The sequence below is a fragment of the Rattus norvegicus genome, chromosome 13, assembly GCF_036323735.1.
Source record: "Rattus norvegicus strain BN/NHsdMcwi chromosome 13, GRCr8, whole genome shotgun sequence".
Classification (NCBI taxonomy): Eukaryota; Metazoa; Chordata; class Mammalia; order Rodentia; family Muridae; genus Rattus; species Rattus norvegicus.
The window spans coordinates 52,021,305-52,035,675 of record NC_086031.1 but is presented as its reverse complement, the minus strand read 5'-3'; the positions used below and the strand labels follow the sequence as shown (position 1 = coordinate 52,035,675).

The following is a 14,371-nucleotide window of genomic DNA, read 5'->3' as shown; positions in this document are numbered from 1 at the left end:
CCACTAGCATCTGTCCAAACGTGCGGAGGTGAGACACTCTAAGTCATGATCAGTGCCCTATCTCAATGTACAAACTTGGAACTACGATCAAGCAAACTCCATCCAAATCACAATTAGTAGCAAAGCACAACAGCGTGAGGGGTTTCCGGAACCTTCTAAAATTCACTGTAGAAAAAAGTCCAAATTTCTCAAATTCTTAGCATAAAAATATGGAGAATACCATCTTGAAGTTCTTGGGAGACTGAAAGCGGTTGGTGCCTAGTAAGAAATCAGATTAAACTGCGCATCGCTCACATACACATCTTAGTGTGGCAGCTGGGCAATGATGAACTCTTATTTACCCAAAATAATCCATGTACCCTTCTCATGGCTATAGTTTTTGATGACAAGATCCTCTTGATAGTTTAAATTCTCTCTCCGTGGTGAAAAGTTTCTTTGCCCTTGCTGTGCCTGCCTTACAGTAAGAGAATAACTTCAGGACTGTATTCTACAGAGGGAGAATGTCTCCTTGCTGACTTAGCTGACCATTCCTCTGGTTTATACAATGCTGATTCCAAACTATTTCAGTCGCTAACCTCGCCTACATTGTTATTTTCCCAATTTAATAATTGGCCAAAATACTAATGTTGAACAGTATTGAAATGTTTATAGTCTCTGTTAGAAGGTGTATGGTTTTATTTGACTAATTTTAGAAAATGTTATGATTCCAGGATTCTAAATTGGTGTTAACCATCTGTCTCCTTGCACATTTTTTTTTCCTGAATTGAGAGCCACCAGAAATATGTCATCTGGGTACACATATCCAACTATACTCCCTTCATAATTTTGGAAGGTCTTTTGGACAGGTTCAAACTGATTTGCACCAACACCGAATTTACTTTAGCTTTTCTTTCTCCTCCCGAGGCTTTGGAAGCATTAAGGATTTCAGCTTTGCTTAAGGTTAGCGGGTCATAAATAAACCAAAGCAATCTCTTTGCTTTGAGCAAGAGGGTCAGAGAAGACATGAAATATCACTTTTAAGCAAAGCAAACTTTAACATGAATTGACAGAGGCACATGAAAAAGAAGCGCAGTGCGCCTCAGTAAAAGGCCACAGGGATTCGGGATGCTGGGGTTGTCTGTTTTAGAAATAGACTGTATATCTTGTTTGATGACCTGTATTTAATTTAAGTGACTGCCTCTGCCAGTCCTTCCAGAGGGCAAGTGTGGGAAATAGAGCATCTCAAAGTCACTCTGCAGCCCTCTCCTCCACCGAATGCCTTGACCTGAATTGGGATGTGGGCATTGATCTGACAAATGAGAGGGAAGGAGATGGTGCCACCACACACGTTTTAGCCTTACTTCTAGCCAGCTGGAAATTATCTTAGGGGTCTGGGGTAGGAACATACTCATAAGCACACTTATAAATTAGTTTTCTTTACTGCTGTGAATATGACTCTTTTCAAAATGCGAGAAGTAAGAAATGTCACACTCGCAATAGGAAACATGACTGCCGCTTCCCCTTCCAAAGTGAGCACATGCCCTCTGTGAAATACGATGGAAGATAATTCCAGAATGACTGGGGTTGGTGGTCTCAAGGCGCCTTATTGCACGTCCATGTCTCTTTCCATTGGGGTGTCATTCCTCTGTTCAAGAAGTCTCATGAAATGTTTGAGCACTAGCAATTTTCCCTTCCCAGTCAGACAGGTTAAGAGCTCACATTACAAGTTCGTTCTCTCTCTCTCTCTCTCTCTCTCTCTCTCTCTCTCTCTCTCTCTCTCTCTCATATTTATTATTATAATCGCAGGGTCCTCTGCCCATCTCAGTAGGAAAGGTGAAACATCAAAGAGGTCAAAATTCAGTAAATATGGTAAAGAGCTCAGCCGAGACCATGGCCCTTGGTCCCCAATGAAGGGAAACAGGACAGTCAGGTCAAAGCTGGACTGAAAGACAGTCATCACTTTAGAGATGAGATCCAAAGGAATGATACTGTTCTCTTTCAGCACTGTTGTAATTTACATTATTCGCCCTATAAAATGCCTTATCATCTTGCTTTGTGAAAGCCAAACATCCTAGTAGTCTATTTAATAAAATTGCCAGTAATTGAAACAAAAAACAACTGATTTTTAATGTACATATCAGTTACGTTTATGTATAAGAAACCCATGGTTTAGTGTGATACAAATACGTCATAAATATTTTATGCTGTTCATTTACAAATCATGTACAAACTGAAATGTTTACAGTAATCATAAGACTTAAAAATGAACCAGTATAACTCCAATGTGAACCTCACCTTTATTTGCAGACATTTTAAATATAAATGAACCTTTTATTTTTTTCAATTACATCTATTTGGGGTGAAGGGTGCAGGCATGCTAGGCCTTTCATACTGACGTCAGATGTAACCTTTCAGGAGATGGTTCTTTCCTTCTACCATGCAACTATGGGGATGTAATTCAAGCTGTCAGGCTTGGCAATGGGAGCCCTTAGTTGCCCAGCAGTCACACAGCTGTACTTTAACATTTCTTCAGTTTTTCATTCTCTTTCTATGTATAGCCAGGCTGGCTGCAATGTCTAGATCCCACGTCTCAGCCTCTCTAGTGGTGAGACAATTTATGTTAGGTGTGTACCAGCATGTTTGAGTACTGGACCTCCCTTTCTCTAATACCCTAGGAATACTATTTCACTTGCATTCTTGCCTTAGAATAACCGTTTATTATCATATGCTGAATTTTTAAACATGGTAGTAGTCAAAGTCTACATATCATCTCTGCTTGTAAAGTTTCTGTGCAGTACATTAAAAGGAATAGAACCCAGGTGATGGCTTGAAGCTGGCCACACAGCTTGGTTATATAAGCCCTCTGCCTGGATAAAATCTGCATAATAAAATTGTTCTCATTTAGACCACCTAGTTTCTATAAAAACTCCATGTAATCGATACTCTATAAAGTATAGCATTCCTTCCAATCATTACTTAGAGGCCAAATTAAGTCCAGGTCTCCTAACTATTTAATGCTTTTCCCATTAAAAGAAAAAGCTGTCTTTTAAGTTTTAAAATTGAAACTCTCATATATGGATACACATGCCCATATACAATTTTCTTATAAGTGTACACAACAAATATTTACCTTTAATTGCAGCTGTCAATCCTAGAAAACCAGGATGTTCTACTGCATTCCCAGCAAGCTAGAATGCTCTGTAGGAGTGGGGTTCTTACCTGGCTGGTAGGTGGAGGTGACTGACAGGGAGGAAGAGTTCTTTCTAGACAGGTACTTCTGAAGACGATTGATGTCTATGTAAAAGTAACAATTAATCTTAAACTCTTCTAAAGTTAGGAGCCCTTGATTAACCTAATGTATCTCTGTCTTTATCATCAGCACCACTGCAGTGTGGGGATGGTGATTATTCCTGATCATCTGTCATGGTTGCTTGTCCTTGAGCTTACGTCCTAAATTGCTTTCATTTAAATCACTATATCACACAGATGTGCACAAACGTGCTTTAGAATTTTATCCAGTCATCATTAAAAGATTGGTATCCACTAGAAAACCTTTTCAGTCCTCTCTCTGTCTCTTTCTCTCTGCTTCCCTCACCTCCCTCCCTTTCTCATTTGTTGTATATATGCTGTAAGTATTTTCTGAAATGTATAATTCTTCCTAAAACAAGAAAAGAAGAGAGGGAAAGAGAGAAAGAACAAACAGAACTTAGTCCATTTCCCCCAAACTCAAGAACTTCTATTTTAAATAAATCAGGTTGTGACATCCAAAATATTTTTAATTTTTTAAGCAATTATTTGTAATCACATAAATTCTCTTTCTCTCCCTTTCTCTTTCTCTTTCTCATCCAGACTCTCCTATGTAGCATCTGTCATTTGGTATTGTTAACTAATTGGTGTGATCAATTCTGGAGAAAACTGTTTTGTCTACTCTCAGAAATCTTTATTGCTTATATTTCTTTGACTCTTTAATGATAGACATAATTCATTGATAAGAAAAATTAATTGGGGTTAAATTATGATTTCATAGAGCTCACGATGACTTAATATCACAATAATGTGAAACTTAGAATAAACTTGAAAGAAACCATTAAATCATGATTGAATCGAGGATCCTGTCATGTCTATAAATGGTGGCATTGCCATGGTGGGCAGTGTTTATTTCTTTATAAAAGAAATGTTCTGTCCTTGATCCAAGACTGTGTAATAACAGTTGACTTCTCCCTTCAGTGGGGAAGAACAGATATGTTAACATAGATTCAAAGCAATTTTAACAACATGAATTAATCTTTGAAAATTGAAAAGAATACACGTATTGGAATAAATGTCTTTTCTGGAAAAATAAATCAGAATCTTTGAAAAGAAACAGACCTCTTATTTATGCAAATGGTTAATTTTTTCCAGTGAAAGAGATCTATTATACATTATTACAAAAAGCCAAAACCAAAATGCCATTCTAGGCTCTTAAGATTTTGTTTCACTCGAAGCAATACATTTCATTTTTCTTTCTAGAATGTTATATTATAAAAGTAGTTGAATTTTTGTGTTTTAAGAATTTAATTAAATGTCTTTTGAATTTTCTGTGCTATATTCAAAATTCAGTCTCTAACTTAGTCTCTTAAGCTCTCTATTTTTGAACTGCATTCTCCACTTATTATGTCATTAAAATACCTTACTGTTTTCATAAGATATTGCAGACATATTTCTGGCTTCATAAATTGTCCAGGCATCTGTCCTCTCAATCAACAGGGATCCAAATGTTTTATACATTACTCTGTGTGAACAATGCATACAATACAACTTATCTTTCATGGGATTATAGTGAGCCTAAGTTTGTTGTAAAAAAAAAACAGTTTGAATGACTAACTTGTGGAAGAGGCTTAAGCAGCAACAACAAGTACATTTCAAAGTAAAATCTGTGGGAATTAAAAAAATTATGGTATTAAATGATAGCAGTCGTGATATCTTTCTAGGTAACTATTTTGCATGGTATAAAAGAACGTGAAACAGAAAACTTGTGAATCTTTTCCCTCGAGTTTTGGTATATATTGCACACACATTGAATATTGTTCCATTGCCTCAATAAAAATTGCTGTGTTAAGAATGAACAATCTAAGCAGACTATGGTGAGCACTGATCTTCTATCATGGAGCCCGCAGTGCAGTTGTGTTACCCTCATGCATCAATGAGGCCAAAAAGAATTTCAGCAAACATTAAATACTTAGTTTCATCAATACCATATTCCTCTCAAAGATCCATGGCGTTAAACATGTTGGTTCAAGTTGAATAGCAAATATGTCACAACCAAAGATTTGAACTTCTCCAAGCATGGAAGAATTGATCTTGGACTCTGATAACTGGACTCTTGTCAAAATATAGAAGCTATATTTTGTTAGCTTCTATTTCTTAGTTTCTTAGATAAAGAATAGTTCTAGAGGGCTCCAACATTATACATTTTTAAACAGTACACAGTAGCAAGATGGTCTTAATAAGTAACTTATAGTGCTCTCTGCTCCTAAATTTATCAACAGGTCATCATAGTTTGTAAATTAGGATCTTGCAAAGGCTAGAATGACTGAATAATAAACTGGAGAGAGAAAGACACTTTGTCTAGACATTATTCTGCTTCTCTCGAAGTGAAAACAGTCTTTGTAAAAGGTCTGTTATAATCCAGGCAGCTTAGCGATGTCTTCATACTTTGTGGCTTTGCATCTTTCAAAAATTATTTGAAAATTACACCATACTCAAATGTGTCTCCATAGAAGGAGAGAAATGAGACCGTTTCTCCATAACAAGAACTGTCCGCATCTTCTTGGTTGGGGTGCTTTTTCTTAATTTGCATATTTTCAGAAAATCAATGGGCCTAAGTTTTCAGAAGTTATTTGTAATGAGAGCTTAGCTATGACAGAAGTGAACAACCTTTTCTATTTCTAGCACAGAGTAGAAAATTACAGTTGACATTACACTGTGTATGATTAGTCCCGAACGGGAATACTTACTTTAAGACAAAACGTGATGTCATTGTACTCTACTTTTCAAAGACATTCTGAACAAAATTTGCAAGCAATCTGTCTGCTGTATCACTCATACTTGGTTATTGGAGATCAATGCAGAGGAAAGTGACCCAATTGACCTGTTTGTATAACTGTTTTCTACAATTTACCATCAAAAATATACAGGCTTTTGGCTTCCATTATTTAAGGATCAAAAAGTGTATGGATTCAATAATTTTGGTTCAAACTCAGTTTAGGCACTGAAAAGAAACCCCATCTGCAAATGCAAACAACGCTATTCTTTCTAGTTTCCTCCCTTAAAACTTGATTTTAGCATTGCCTGGAGGTTGCTAAGCAGCTGCAGCATTCCAAGCATGTGAGTGAAGCACACAAGTGCACAGAGAGTTAAATTTCCCCTGGAATAGCATACACTGATTTTAAAAAAAATCAAGATTAGTTATAAAATTCAAACACACATGCTGTAAACAAATCCACAAATGTGAAGGACTTTATAGAGAAAAGGGTTATTACTATACAAACAACCAGAACAAATACCAGCCAGAGGACGAAGAGAAGCATTTCTAAAAAGAAGACACTTATTTTACAGTTTATTGAATATTGAATAATTTTGGACAAACTTACCACCGTTTGATCATCTAATGTCTAAAATGCATCTACTTCTATTCTTAACACTGTTTTATTTGTCAATATTAGACAAACATTTTTTCCAAAATTGCACAAGAAATCTATGTAAATTATATGCGATATGTGCACTTTGAGTCTTAAAGGTCTTCTGATACTTGCAGGTGACATTTAAAATGGAGGAAGAATATGTTAGTGGAGTAGGTTGGGGATAAACCGTCAAAGGGATCTTAACTTCAAAGGGATCTAGACTCTAACTTCAGTCTTACAAATTTCTCTGTGAAATGTTTTTTTCTAAAAATGAAAGGGACATGTAAGACCCTTATCCAAGCCTGTCCTTTTCGACCTGAGTCTTTTGTGGTATTGTAAAGTTATTGGGGTCATAGACTGTTCCCAGAGCCCTTGAGGATCTAATATAATTTTTAGAACAGAGTAGATGTTCAATATGTAATTGTTGCTTTATCCTTGATTCCCTGGTAAGCATCAAATTCTGAATGTTTATCCAGACACAGTCTCTTTAGTCTCTATTCTCCATACCACATGAATACATAGGAAGGCTGTTGAAATAGCTAACTTCACTACGAGGGTACCATCTATTCAGCATGGACTGCACTGAGGTCTGAGGTTTGCTAGTCACTCTCAGAAGTTTAGACACAGAGAAGTTGAAGCAAGAGCCAAAGCACTTGAGACAAAGTGTTCCACTAAAATAAGAATTTTCCTCTTCTGGGTGAATGGACGGTACATTGCCTTCAAACAATATGAACAAAGTATCACACTAAAAACAAACCTCATACCTAAATATCTTAATTGCTCTTACAGTAATTTTTGACAAAATGTATACTGTTTAAAATTATACTTTCGGGGGGCTGGGGATTTAGCTCAGTGGTAGAACACTTGCCCAGCAAGCGCAAGGCCCTGGGTTCGGTCCCCAGCTCTGAAAAAAAGAAAAAAGAAAAAAAGGAAAAATAAATTATATTTCATTTCTGAAATATTCGTTCATATTGTTATTGAGCAAGATGCAGATGTAGATAAAGGTATGATAATGTATTGCCCAAGAAAAACGTATCAAAGGATTGCTGCAATTTTTATTTACTTAAAGGTAAAGTGACATCCAATAGGGAAGTTCTAAAGTGAGCAGGCTGAAGAAACCCCTGAATTCCTTTCTAAGTGAGCCACATATGAGTCCTCTGGTTCTGTTTAATGTTGTTTGCTTCCTGTATGACCTCATACAGCCTACTGCAGTTTGCCTTGGATCTCATCTGTCACCCATCTGGCATAGAATACATAATCTTTCTTCCTTCTGCCCCTGCCCTCTGCACTGCATTGCAAGCAACCATACTTCATTACTTCCTAAAATGTATCTTTGTAGGGAGCATTGCCTCACCCAATATATTACTGTCTCATTGAGTGATCTTCTCATAATTATCCTTTCTTGTCTCCAATTCTTCAAAGTTTCTTGTAGGCTGGTGCCTGAGGCAAGCCGTCAGCTACCCCTGCTCTGTTCACACCAATGACTTTCAGCAATATTTCCTATTACACGGAGAAAAATCCATGTATACCAAGCTGATTACCTGCTTTATTTAACAAATTGTATCACTGATTAATTGTAGATCCTTCTCTTTATGACCAGCCCCCAACACATTTATGCATAGCATCAGTTTGTTTAAAAGTCAGTCACATTAACATAAACATTAATATTCATTTAAAATGATAGTTTTATTTCACAGACAAAATCAAGCAACCCAAAGCCCCCCCCCTTACTAATACTCTAAGATGTTATGGATTCCAGCATCCTCCAGACATGTTCATACCATCTCAGTATGTTTTTAATTAAAGTATTTCAGTTGACAGATACTTTCCCCAAAGGATACCAATAGAAAGGCCATTGAAAATAAAAATAAAGTAAAATAAAATAAAATACCTTATCTTAGAATCTACATTTCCTTCTTTTACTTGTACTAATTCAGTTCATATCAATGTCTAAAAATTAGTGAGTGGGTCTAGGGAGATGGCTCAGGGAGGTAAATATGTTTGCTGAAAGCAAGAAGACCTGAACTAAATCCCCAGTGCTCACAGGCAAAGACAGGTAGATCCTAGGAGTGTGTGGCCAACCAACCTATGCAAAATGGTGTGCTTCAGGTTTGATGAGACAACCTTTTAAAAAAATAAGTCAAAAATGCATGAGAGATGACACTTGCCATCCTCTTCTGGCCTCTTCATATGTGTGTGTAAATGCCCCACCCCCAACTCAACAGGGGCATTACTGTCACATAGTCCTCTCTTTAGTCTTTCCACAAGCATCATTTCCAGACACCAATTTACACTGTAACTTGTGGTCCTCATATCTTCTTGAAATTACATTTCATAATGTTACATAGTGTTTCTGCTTTTTGTCAAAGGAAGAAATTTAGAGCAACAAATCAAATTAGTCAACGAAAAAAAAAGAGGATTCCCCAACATTGCTTCAAACACATTGACTGACCTGTACAATCTGATTCATTCTCCCTACATCTTCTATTTAACTAACAGAAGTCAGGATTAAATTCAGAGGTATTTTCACCTGGAGAAAGAGTTTTGAAAATATACTATGCCACTCTATTTTTACCTTTTATTTTCTGGTTAAAAACAAAGCCCACAAACAAAACCCCCATAATTTCAACAATAACATTTGAAAAATGTATCTGTTTTACTTTGTAAAGTAAGAAACTGCTTACTAAGTGGAAGATTGTTAAGCTAAAAACTTATTTGCTAATAGTTTCCCATTGTTAACTCTGAGTGGTATTGCATGAATTATGACAAAATGAACTTTGAGATAAATTATTAAATTTTAGAAAATAATCCCAATCTCAGAGTCCGTCTAAAGCACACTTTATCCTGCAGCATGCCAAATGAACAAAACTGTGAGATATCTTTTACATTATCCTAATTATCCCATGATATGATGGAAACATTTGGGGGCATTCCATTTTTATCTCTCTGACATTAGAAAATTTATATCAGAGAACTAAAAATGTCCCTTGGAGAGACAGGGTAACAACCAATAAACTCTCATTCCTGTTACGGGAAATGACTGGGGGCATATGGAAAAAAAGAACGGAAAGGACCTCAATTTTCCTCAGCCCTTCGACATAATTTTTACTTTACTGCAAGCGGCATTATTTTGAAAGCATACATTTTCTAAGCCTTTATAGTTACTAACGATACGTTATTGGAATGGACAGTAAAATTTTAAAATTAGGCATACATTCATTATAATAAATTCAGAATACTTTGGGAGAAATAATGGAATTAAGATACACACAACATACTGGAAATTAAAAACATCTGTCCCCTAAAATTCAGTACATTCACACTCTTGTAACAGCATATGTTTCCAAACATGGCTTTCCTCTTTAGTACAGTTGCATGAGTCCACTGAGTGGAGGGGACCAGAGAGGAAAAACACATGCATTCGAAGTTTCCTAGTGGATGAGGATGCAAAAGCCTGAGCTTTGCAGTTAGTCCAAGTGCGACAGAATGCTTCTATTTGGAGGGAAATATGACTAAATCCAGCACAATGGTGTTTCCAGGACTTTTTCATGCTTTTGTACATGTGATATAGAATATGTCCTCAGGCCCCGGTCTTTCAGTTTTATAGTTTTAAGGATACTGCAGAGAGCTATATAAAAAACAGCTGTTCTGGAAGAGATTTTCTTCAGAGATAAAGATAAACTTGGAGGAGGTAGTGGGGTTATTTTCCGGCTTACAATAGGCTTTGCGATGCCCCACATGGCAAAAACAGAGGAAGTTGCCACAAAACCTTAAAAAGACACACAGTGTTTTAGGAACGGGGAGATCAAAACAGGAACCCTCAACTTACATGTGAAGTAAGCACGGAAACTCCTACTGCTAATTTAATCAGAAGGCTACATCCACAGGTAAAGCATTGGCCACCCTTCTTCAGTAGGAAACTTCCTTTGCTCAAATACATTTCTTGGTGTAAAGACAGAAAGAAGAGATGGTGGGAAGGAAGACATTGGGGAAAAAAGAACAGAAAAAGAGAGGGGGAAATTAATCAGAAGTTTTCAAATCTGGCAAGGTGCCAGCCACTGGCAAGGTGCTGCCAACAGATGGGATAGTTCCCCTGGACCTGGCAAAGCTCAGAGCCTCAAAGGGAACCAGACTCTGAGGGTGTGCCTGTAATCCCAGCCTCAGGAAGGCAGGGAATGAAGGATCTTGTGTTGGACTGGAGGCTAACCTGAGCTACACAGTAAGAATCTGTCTCACAATAGCTCCCAGTTAAAAAGAAGCAAAGCATCAAGGGACATGAGGGTTGACTAAAGAGTTAAGCTGAACATGGGGCTTTCTTGGGACTTAGCGTTCCAGCTCAGTAGAGAGGATGCCAGTTCTGATACATTCAGATCCGCTTATGTGGTGGAATCTCCCTTTCCTCTGCTCTAGAGAGTTGAGGCCTAACTAAGCTGAGCTTGCATTTTTTTTCCTGCCTTGGCAGTCATAGAGTTGACTGGAATATATCTATAGATACATAGATATTGACATAGATAGAGATAAAGTTGATACTTATCCACCAATTCACTGCTTATTAAATATATCTTATTCAGTAGCAGCTCAGCTCTGAAACAACAGAGAGTATTATTTTCCTCTTTGAGACTCAACGTTATGCAATGGTTTGATTTAATTTGGGAAACTGTACATATGAGGGGTAGATCCGTAGCAAAACCTTTTCTAGGTTAGAAACCGTATCCAATGAAGACTTTCAGCTAAATATTGGTAGACATTTGGATCGTTTACCATATACATTCAATAGGAATAGAAACATATACATTCAATAGGAAAATGTGAGTACCTACAAATCAGTAATCATAAGCTAATGACAAAGTGTCAACTTTTAATGAAGGAGCTCTAGTTCAGTTTGCTTTTACCGTCAAAGTAGATTAGTAGATGGATTTTCAGTCTTAGCATGGTCTAGTTCAGTTCTCTTTTTGTTTGTTTGCTTGTTTGTTTTATGAAAGAAGAAATCGAGACATAGACAATGTAGGTACCTTGTATAAAATTCCACAAAACTGGAGCAGGAGTGAGGGCTGACTGCATAATCAAGAGCCAGTGCACTTGATGGTCTTAACTCCTGTGCCCTCTGGCATTTAGTGAAATTCATGGGTTAGGCCATGTGGTATTTTACTGGTTCCACTCCACATTCGAAATCTTCTTACGTGTTTATTTCTGTTAGTTCAGCTCAGAGGTAACAGGTAGAGTTCTGTTTCTTGTGACAGCATGCATTTCTTCCTCACCTCTAGTGGCATTTCTCTTTTGCTTCACAAATGCATTTCAAAAATCTGAGACGTCAGAGTTCCTTTAGATCAATGTCATCGCAGCACTGCCCCGTAGAAGGCTAGCATCTCTAGCCCCTGCCTCCCTCGCCTCTCCCAGTGAGCCATAGGCAAATACATTTGATCTCAAACTGTCACGAAATATCAGTGTCCACTTGGTATCTTTCACTCTGAAGAGCAGTTTGCTTAATGGATTATTTCTAGGACAGAGAATTATGTGCTCAGACTTAAAAGTAAAAGTGTTTTCTGGTTCTTAAATCCCCGAATATACTTCTCCCTCCCCAACTCCTCCTCCTCTTCTTTTCCTTTAACTGAAACCATTTCCTTTCTTTTCAATATCTGTAAGGCAAAAGGTTAAATCAAGAGTTGAATATAGAAGTAAATTTTACTTGCAGAAATACACATTGAACCTTAAAATACCTTTCAAAATTATACCTTTCATTATTCAACTAATGCCCTGAACTAATGGGAAAATAGTCCAGTTCTAGAGGATCATGTAGCGGTCTCTAAGACATATCTCCCGTATCAATTTGGACGTAGGTATTTTCTTCACCGTTACACTGGACTGAGTTTTATTTTGTGACTGGGTTCATGCCCAAGCCTTTAACCCAGCAGCATGCACATCAGTGGAGTCTCAAGACACAAAACCCCCTGTAAGGCTGTAAACAGAACAATAGGAATAAAAAAGTATGAGCATGTATAAAGCAAATTTTTGATGTCTCCATCTGGCCTGGCCCAAAGCTCATTACAGCGTCTGAATAGCTCAAGTCTGTGTCTTATCAGGAATGGAGACCCTGTGTGCCACCTGCAGCTGCATTTACAACAGGATCGGTGAACGCACAGGGCTGGATTTTTATGTCTGAGTTCCTGATAAGATGATAAATTAATTTCTAGGCCATAAGTAAATTTGCCTTGAAGTCGGGAAAGGCATTGTTAGTTTTTTTTTTTTCTGTACAACACTACATGAACTAAAATGAACAGGTCAGATAGAATGTGTAACTCTTTCATTTTAAATGAGTACTAGACCAAGTTAATTACTTTCCATTCCCAGGAAGCTGAGCGGTCAGTTTCCTGATTGCAAAAGGGATTCAGCTGCCTGTGTGTCTTGCTCATTGATTAGCTGAGGGCCTAGCTGGGCTAGTTACTACTGTCCTACTCTCTGGGAAGAGCTTGGAACACAGGGTAGGTGGAACCCCAGAGGCTGAGAAAGGCTGGGCATGGTGGCTTAGGGCCACTCCAAAGCCTCAGCTCTCCGGTGACAGCTTTCAGGCAGCACACTCGAGGACCGAGGACCCGGGCACACAATCTGCCCGAGGCTGAGCTTTGTCTTGGCTCTCCATTCTTCTCCAGGAGGACTGGCCCATAAATCAGAGGCCCAAGTCTGTCTAAGTCAGACTCTGGGAGGCCTAGGCAATTGTCTGCACTGGGCCTCTGCGCCAGGTGATTAGGGGCCTTGCAGGGAGGTAGTCAAAGCTGGAATTATATAACAGCCCTTAATTAGGCCAGCCAAAACTTGAAGTAGGGAAATAATGAATGGAATTAATTTATAACGTATAGCAGGCAGTCTGCCCAATCACTTTGGCCTAGGATCATAATTAAAAGCCTACATAGTCTCTACTAACTCCATGCGATTTCTTTTCCGTCTTTCTGTAACATTTATTGAACCTAAATGGAGAATGTGACTTTTTTTTTCTTTCACAAAATCTTCTAGGTGCATTGTGCTCACTGGTACACAAAAATTGAATGATACCCAGGTGTGACTTCTACTATAAAAACTTCCAGGAAAGTGGTTTCTGTTCTTGGAAGCCCTGAAGTACTATAGACGTTCTGGTCACCTTGAAGGAAGACACTGAGTTGAGAAGTTTCTCTTTCAAGACGCCATTTTCTTTATTGAAAACAGAAAAATGTAGCAAATGTAGATATTAATAAGAAATATTTTTGATACATATATATGCTAAAGGATAAATTTTACATTCATCCCTTGCTTTCTTGCTTAGGGTACATATGAAAATATACCCAACAGATTTGGGTGATCAAGTTCTGCAAAACATTTGCTCCAAGGCGGCTCCTTTTGAAGAGGTGGGGTACAACCAGCCTTCTAGTGTATTGATGTGTTACAATATACCAGACAGCCAACAGGTTACAATATAATATCCATGCTGGGAAATCATTGCTATTCCAATGAATGTGCATTTAAAATAATTCAAAGTGAATAAAATTTCACAACCTGTGATAATAGAATGACCTTTCAGACTATGTGTGGATGGTACCATGCTCAGTTCACATTTTCTACGCTAAGATTATAAACTTTCTCATTATTCATCTGTGTATACTCTCTCAGTAGAACCCTGCACAGCTCCTTTTTATCCTAAATCCTGTGTGGAGGTCTTTGTGTTCACCGTGGCGGTGATTAATCACACAGCTAGGAAGACA

The 14,371-nt window shown here is 37.8% G+C and overlaps 1 long non-coding RNA gene across 1 annotated transcript in view; it reads right to left on the bottom strand.

The window, feature by feature from the left end:
* Positions 1–14,371, bottom strand: part of LOC108352541 (uncharacterized) — a 96,854-nt gene that overhangs the window by 29,958 nt on the left and 52,525 nt on the right. Inside the window, exon 2 of the long non-coding RNA XR_005492483.2 lies at positions 1–14,371. This exon is cut by the window's left edge and continues 29,958 nt beyond it; it is cut by the window's right edge and continues 19,342 nt beyond it. This is a non-coding gene — a long non-coding RNA (uncharacterized LOC108352541).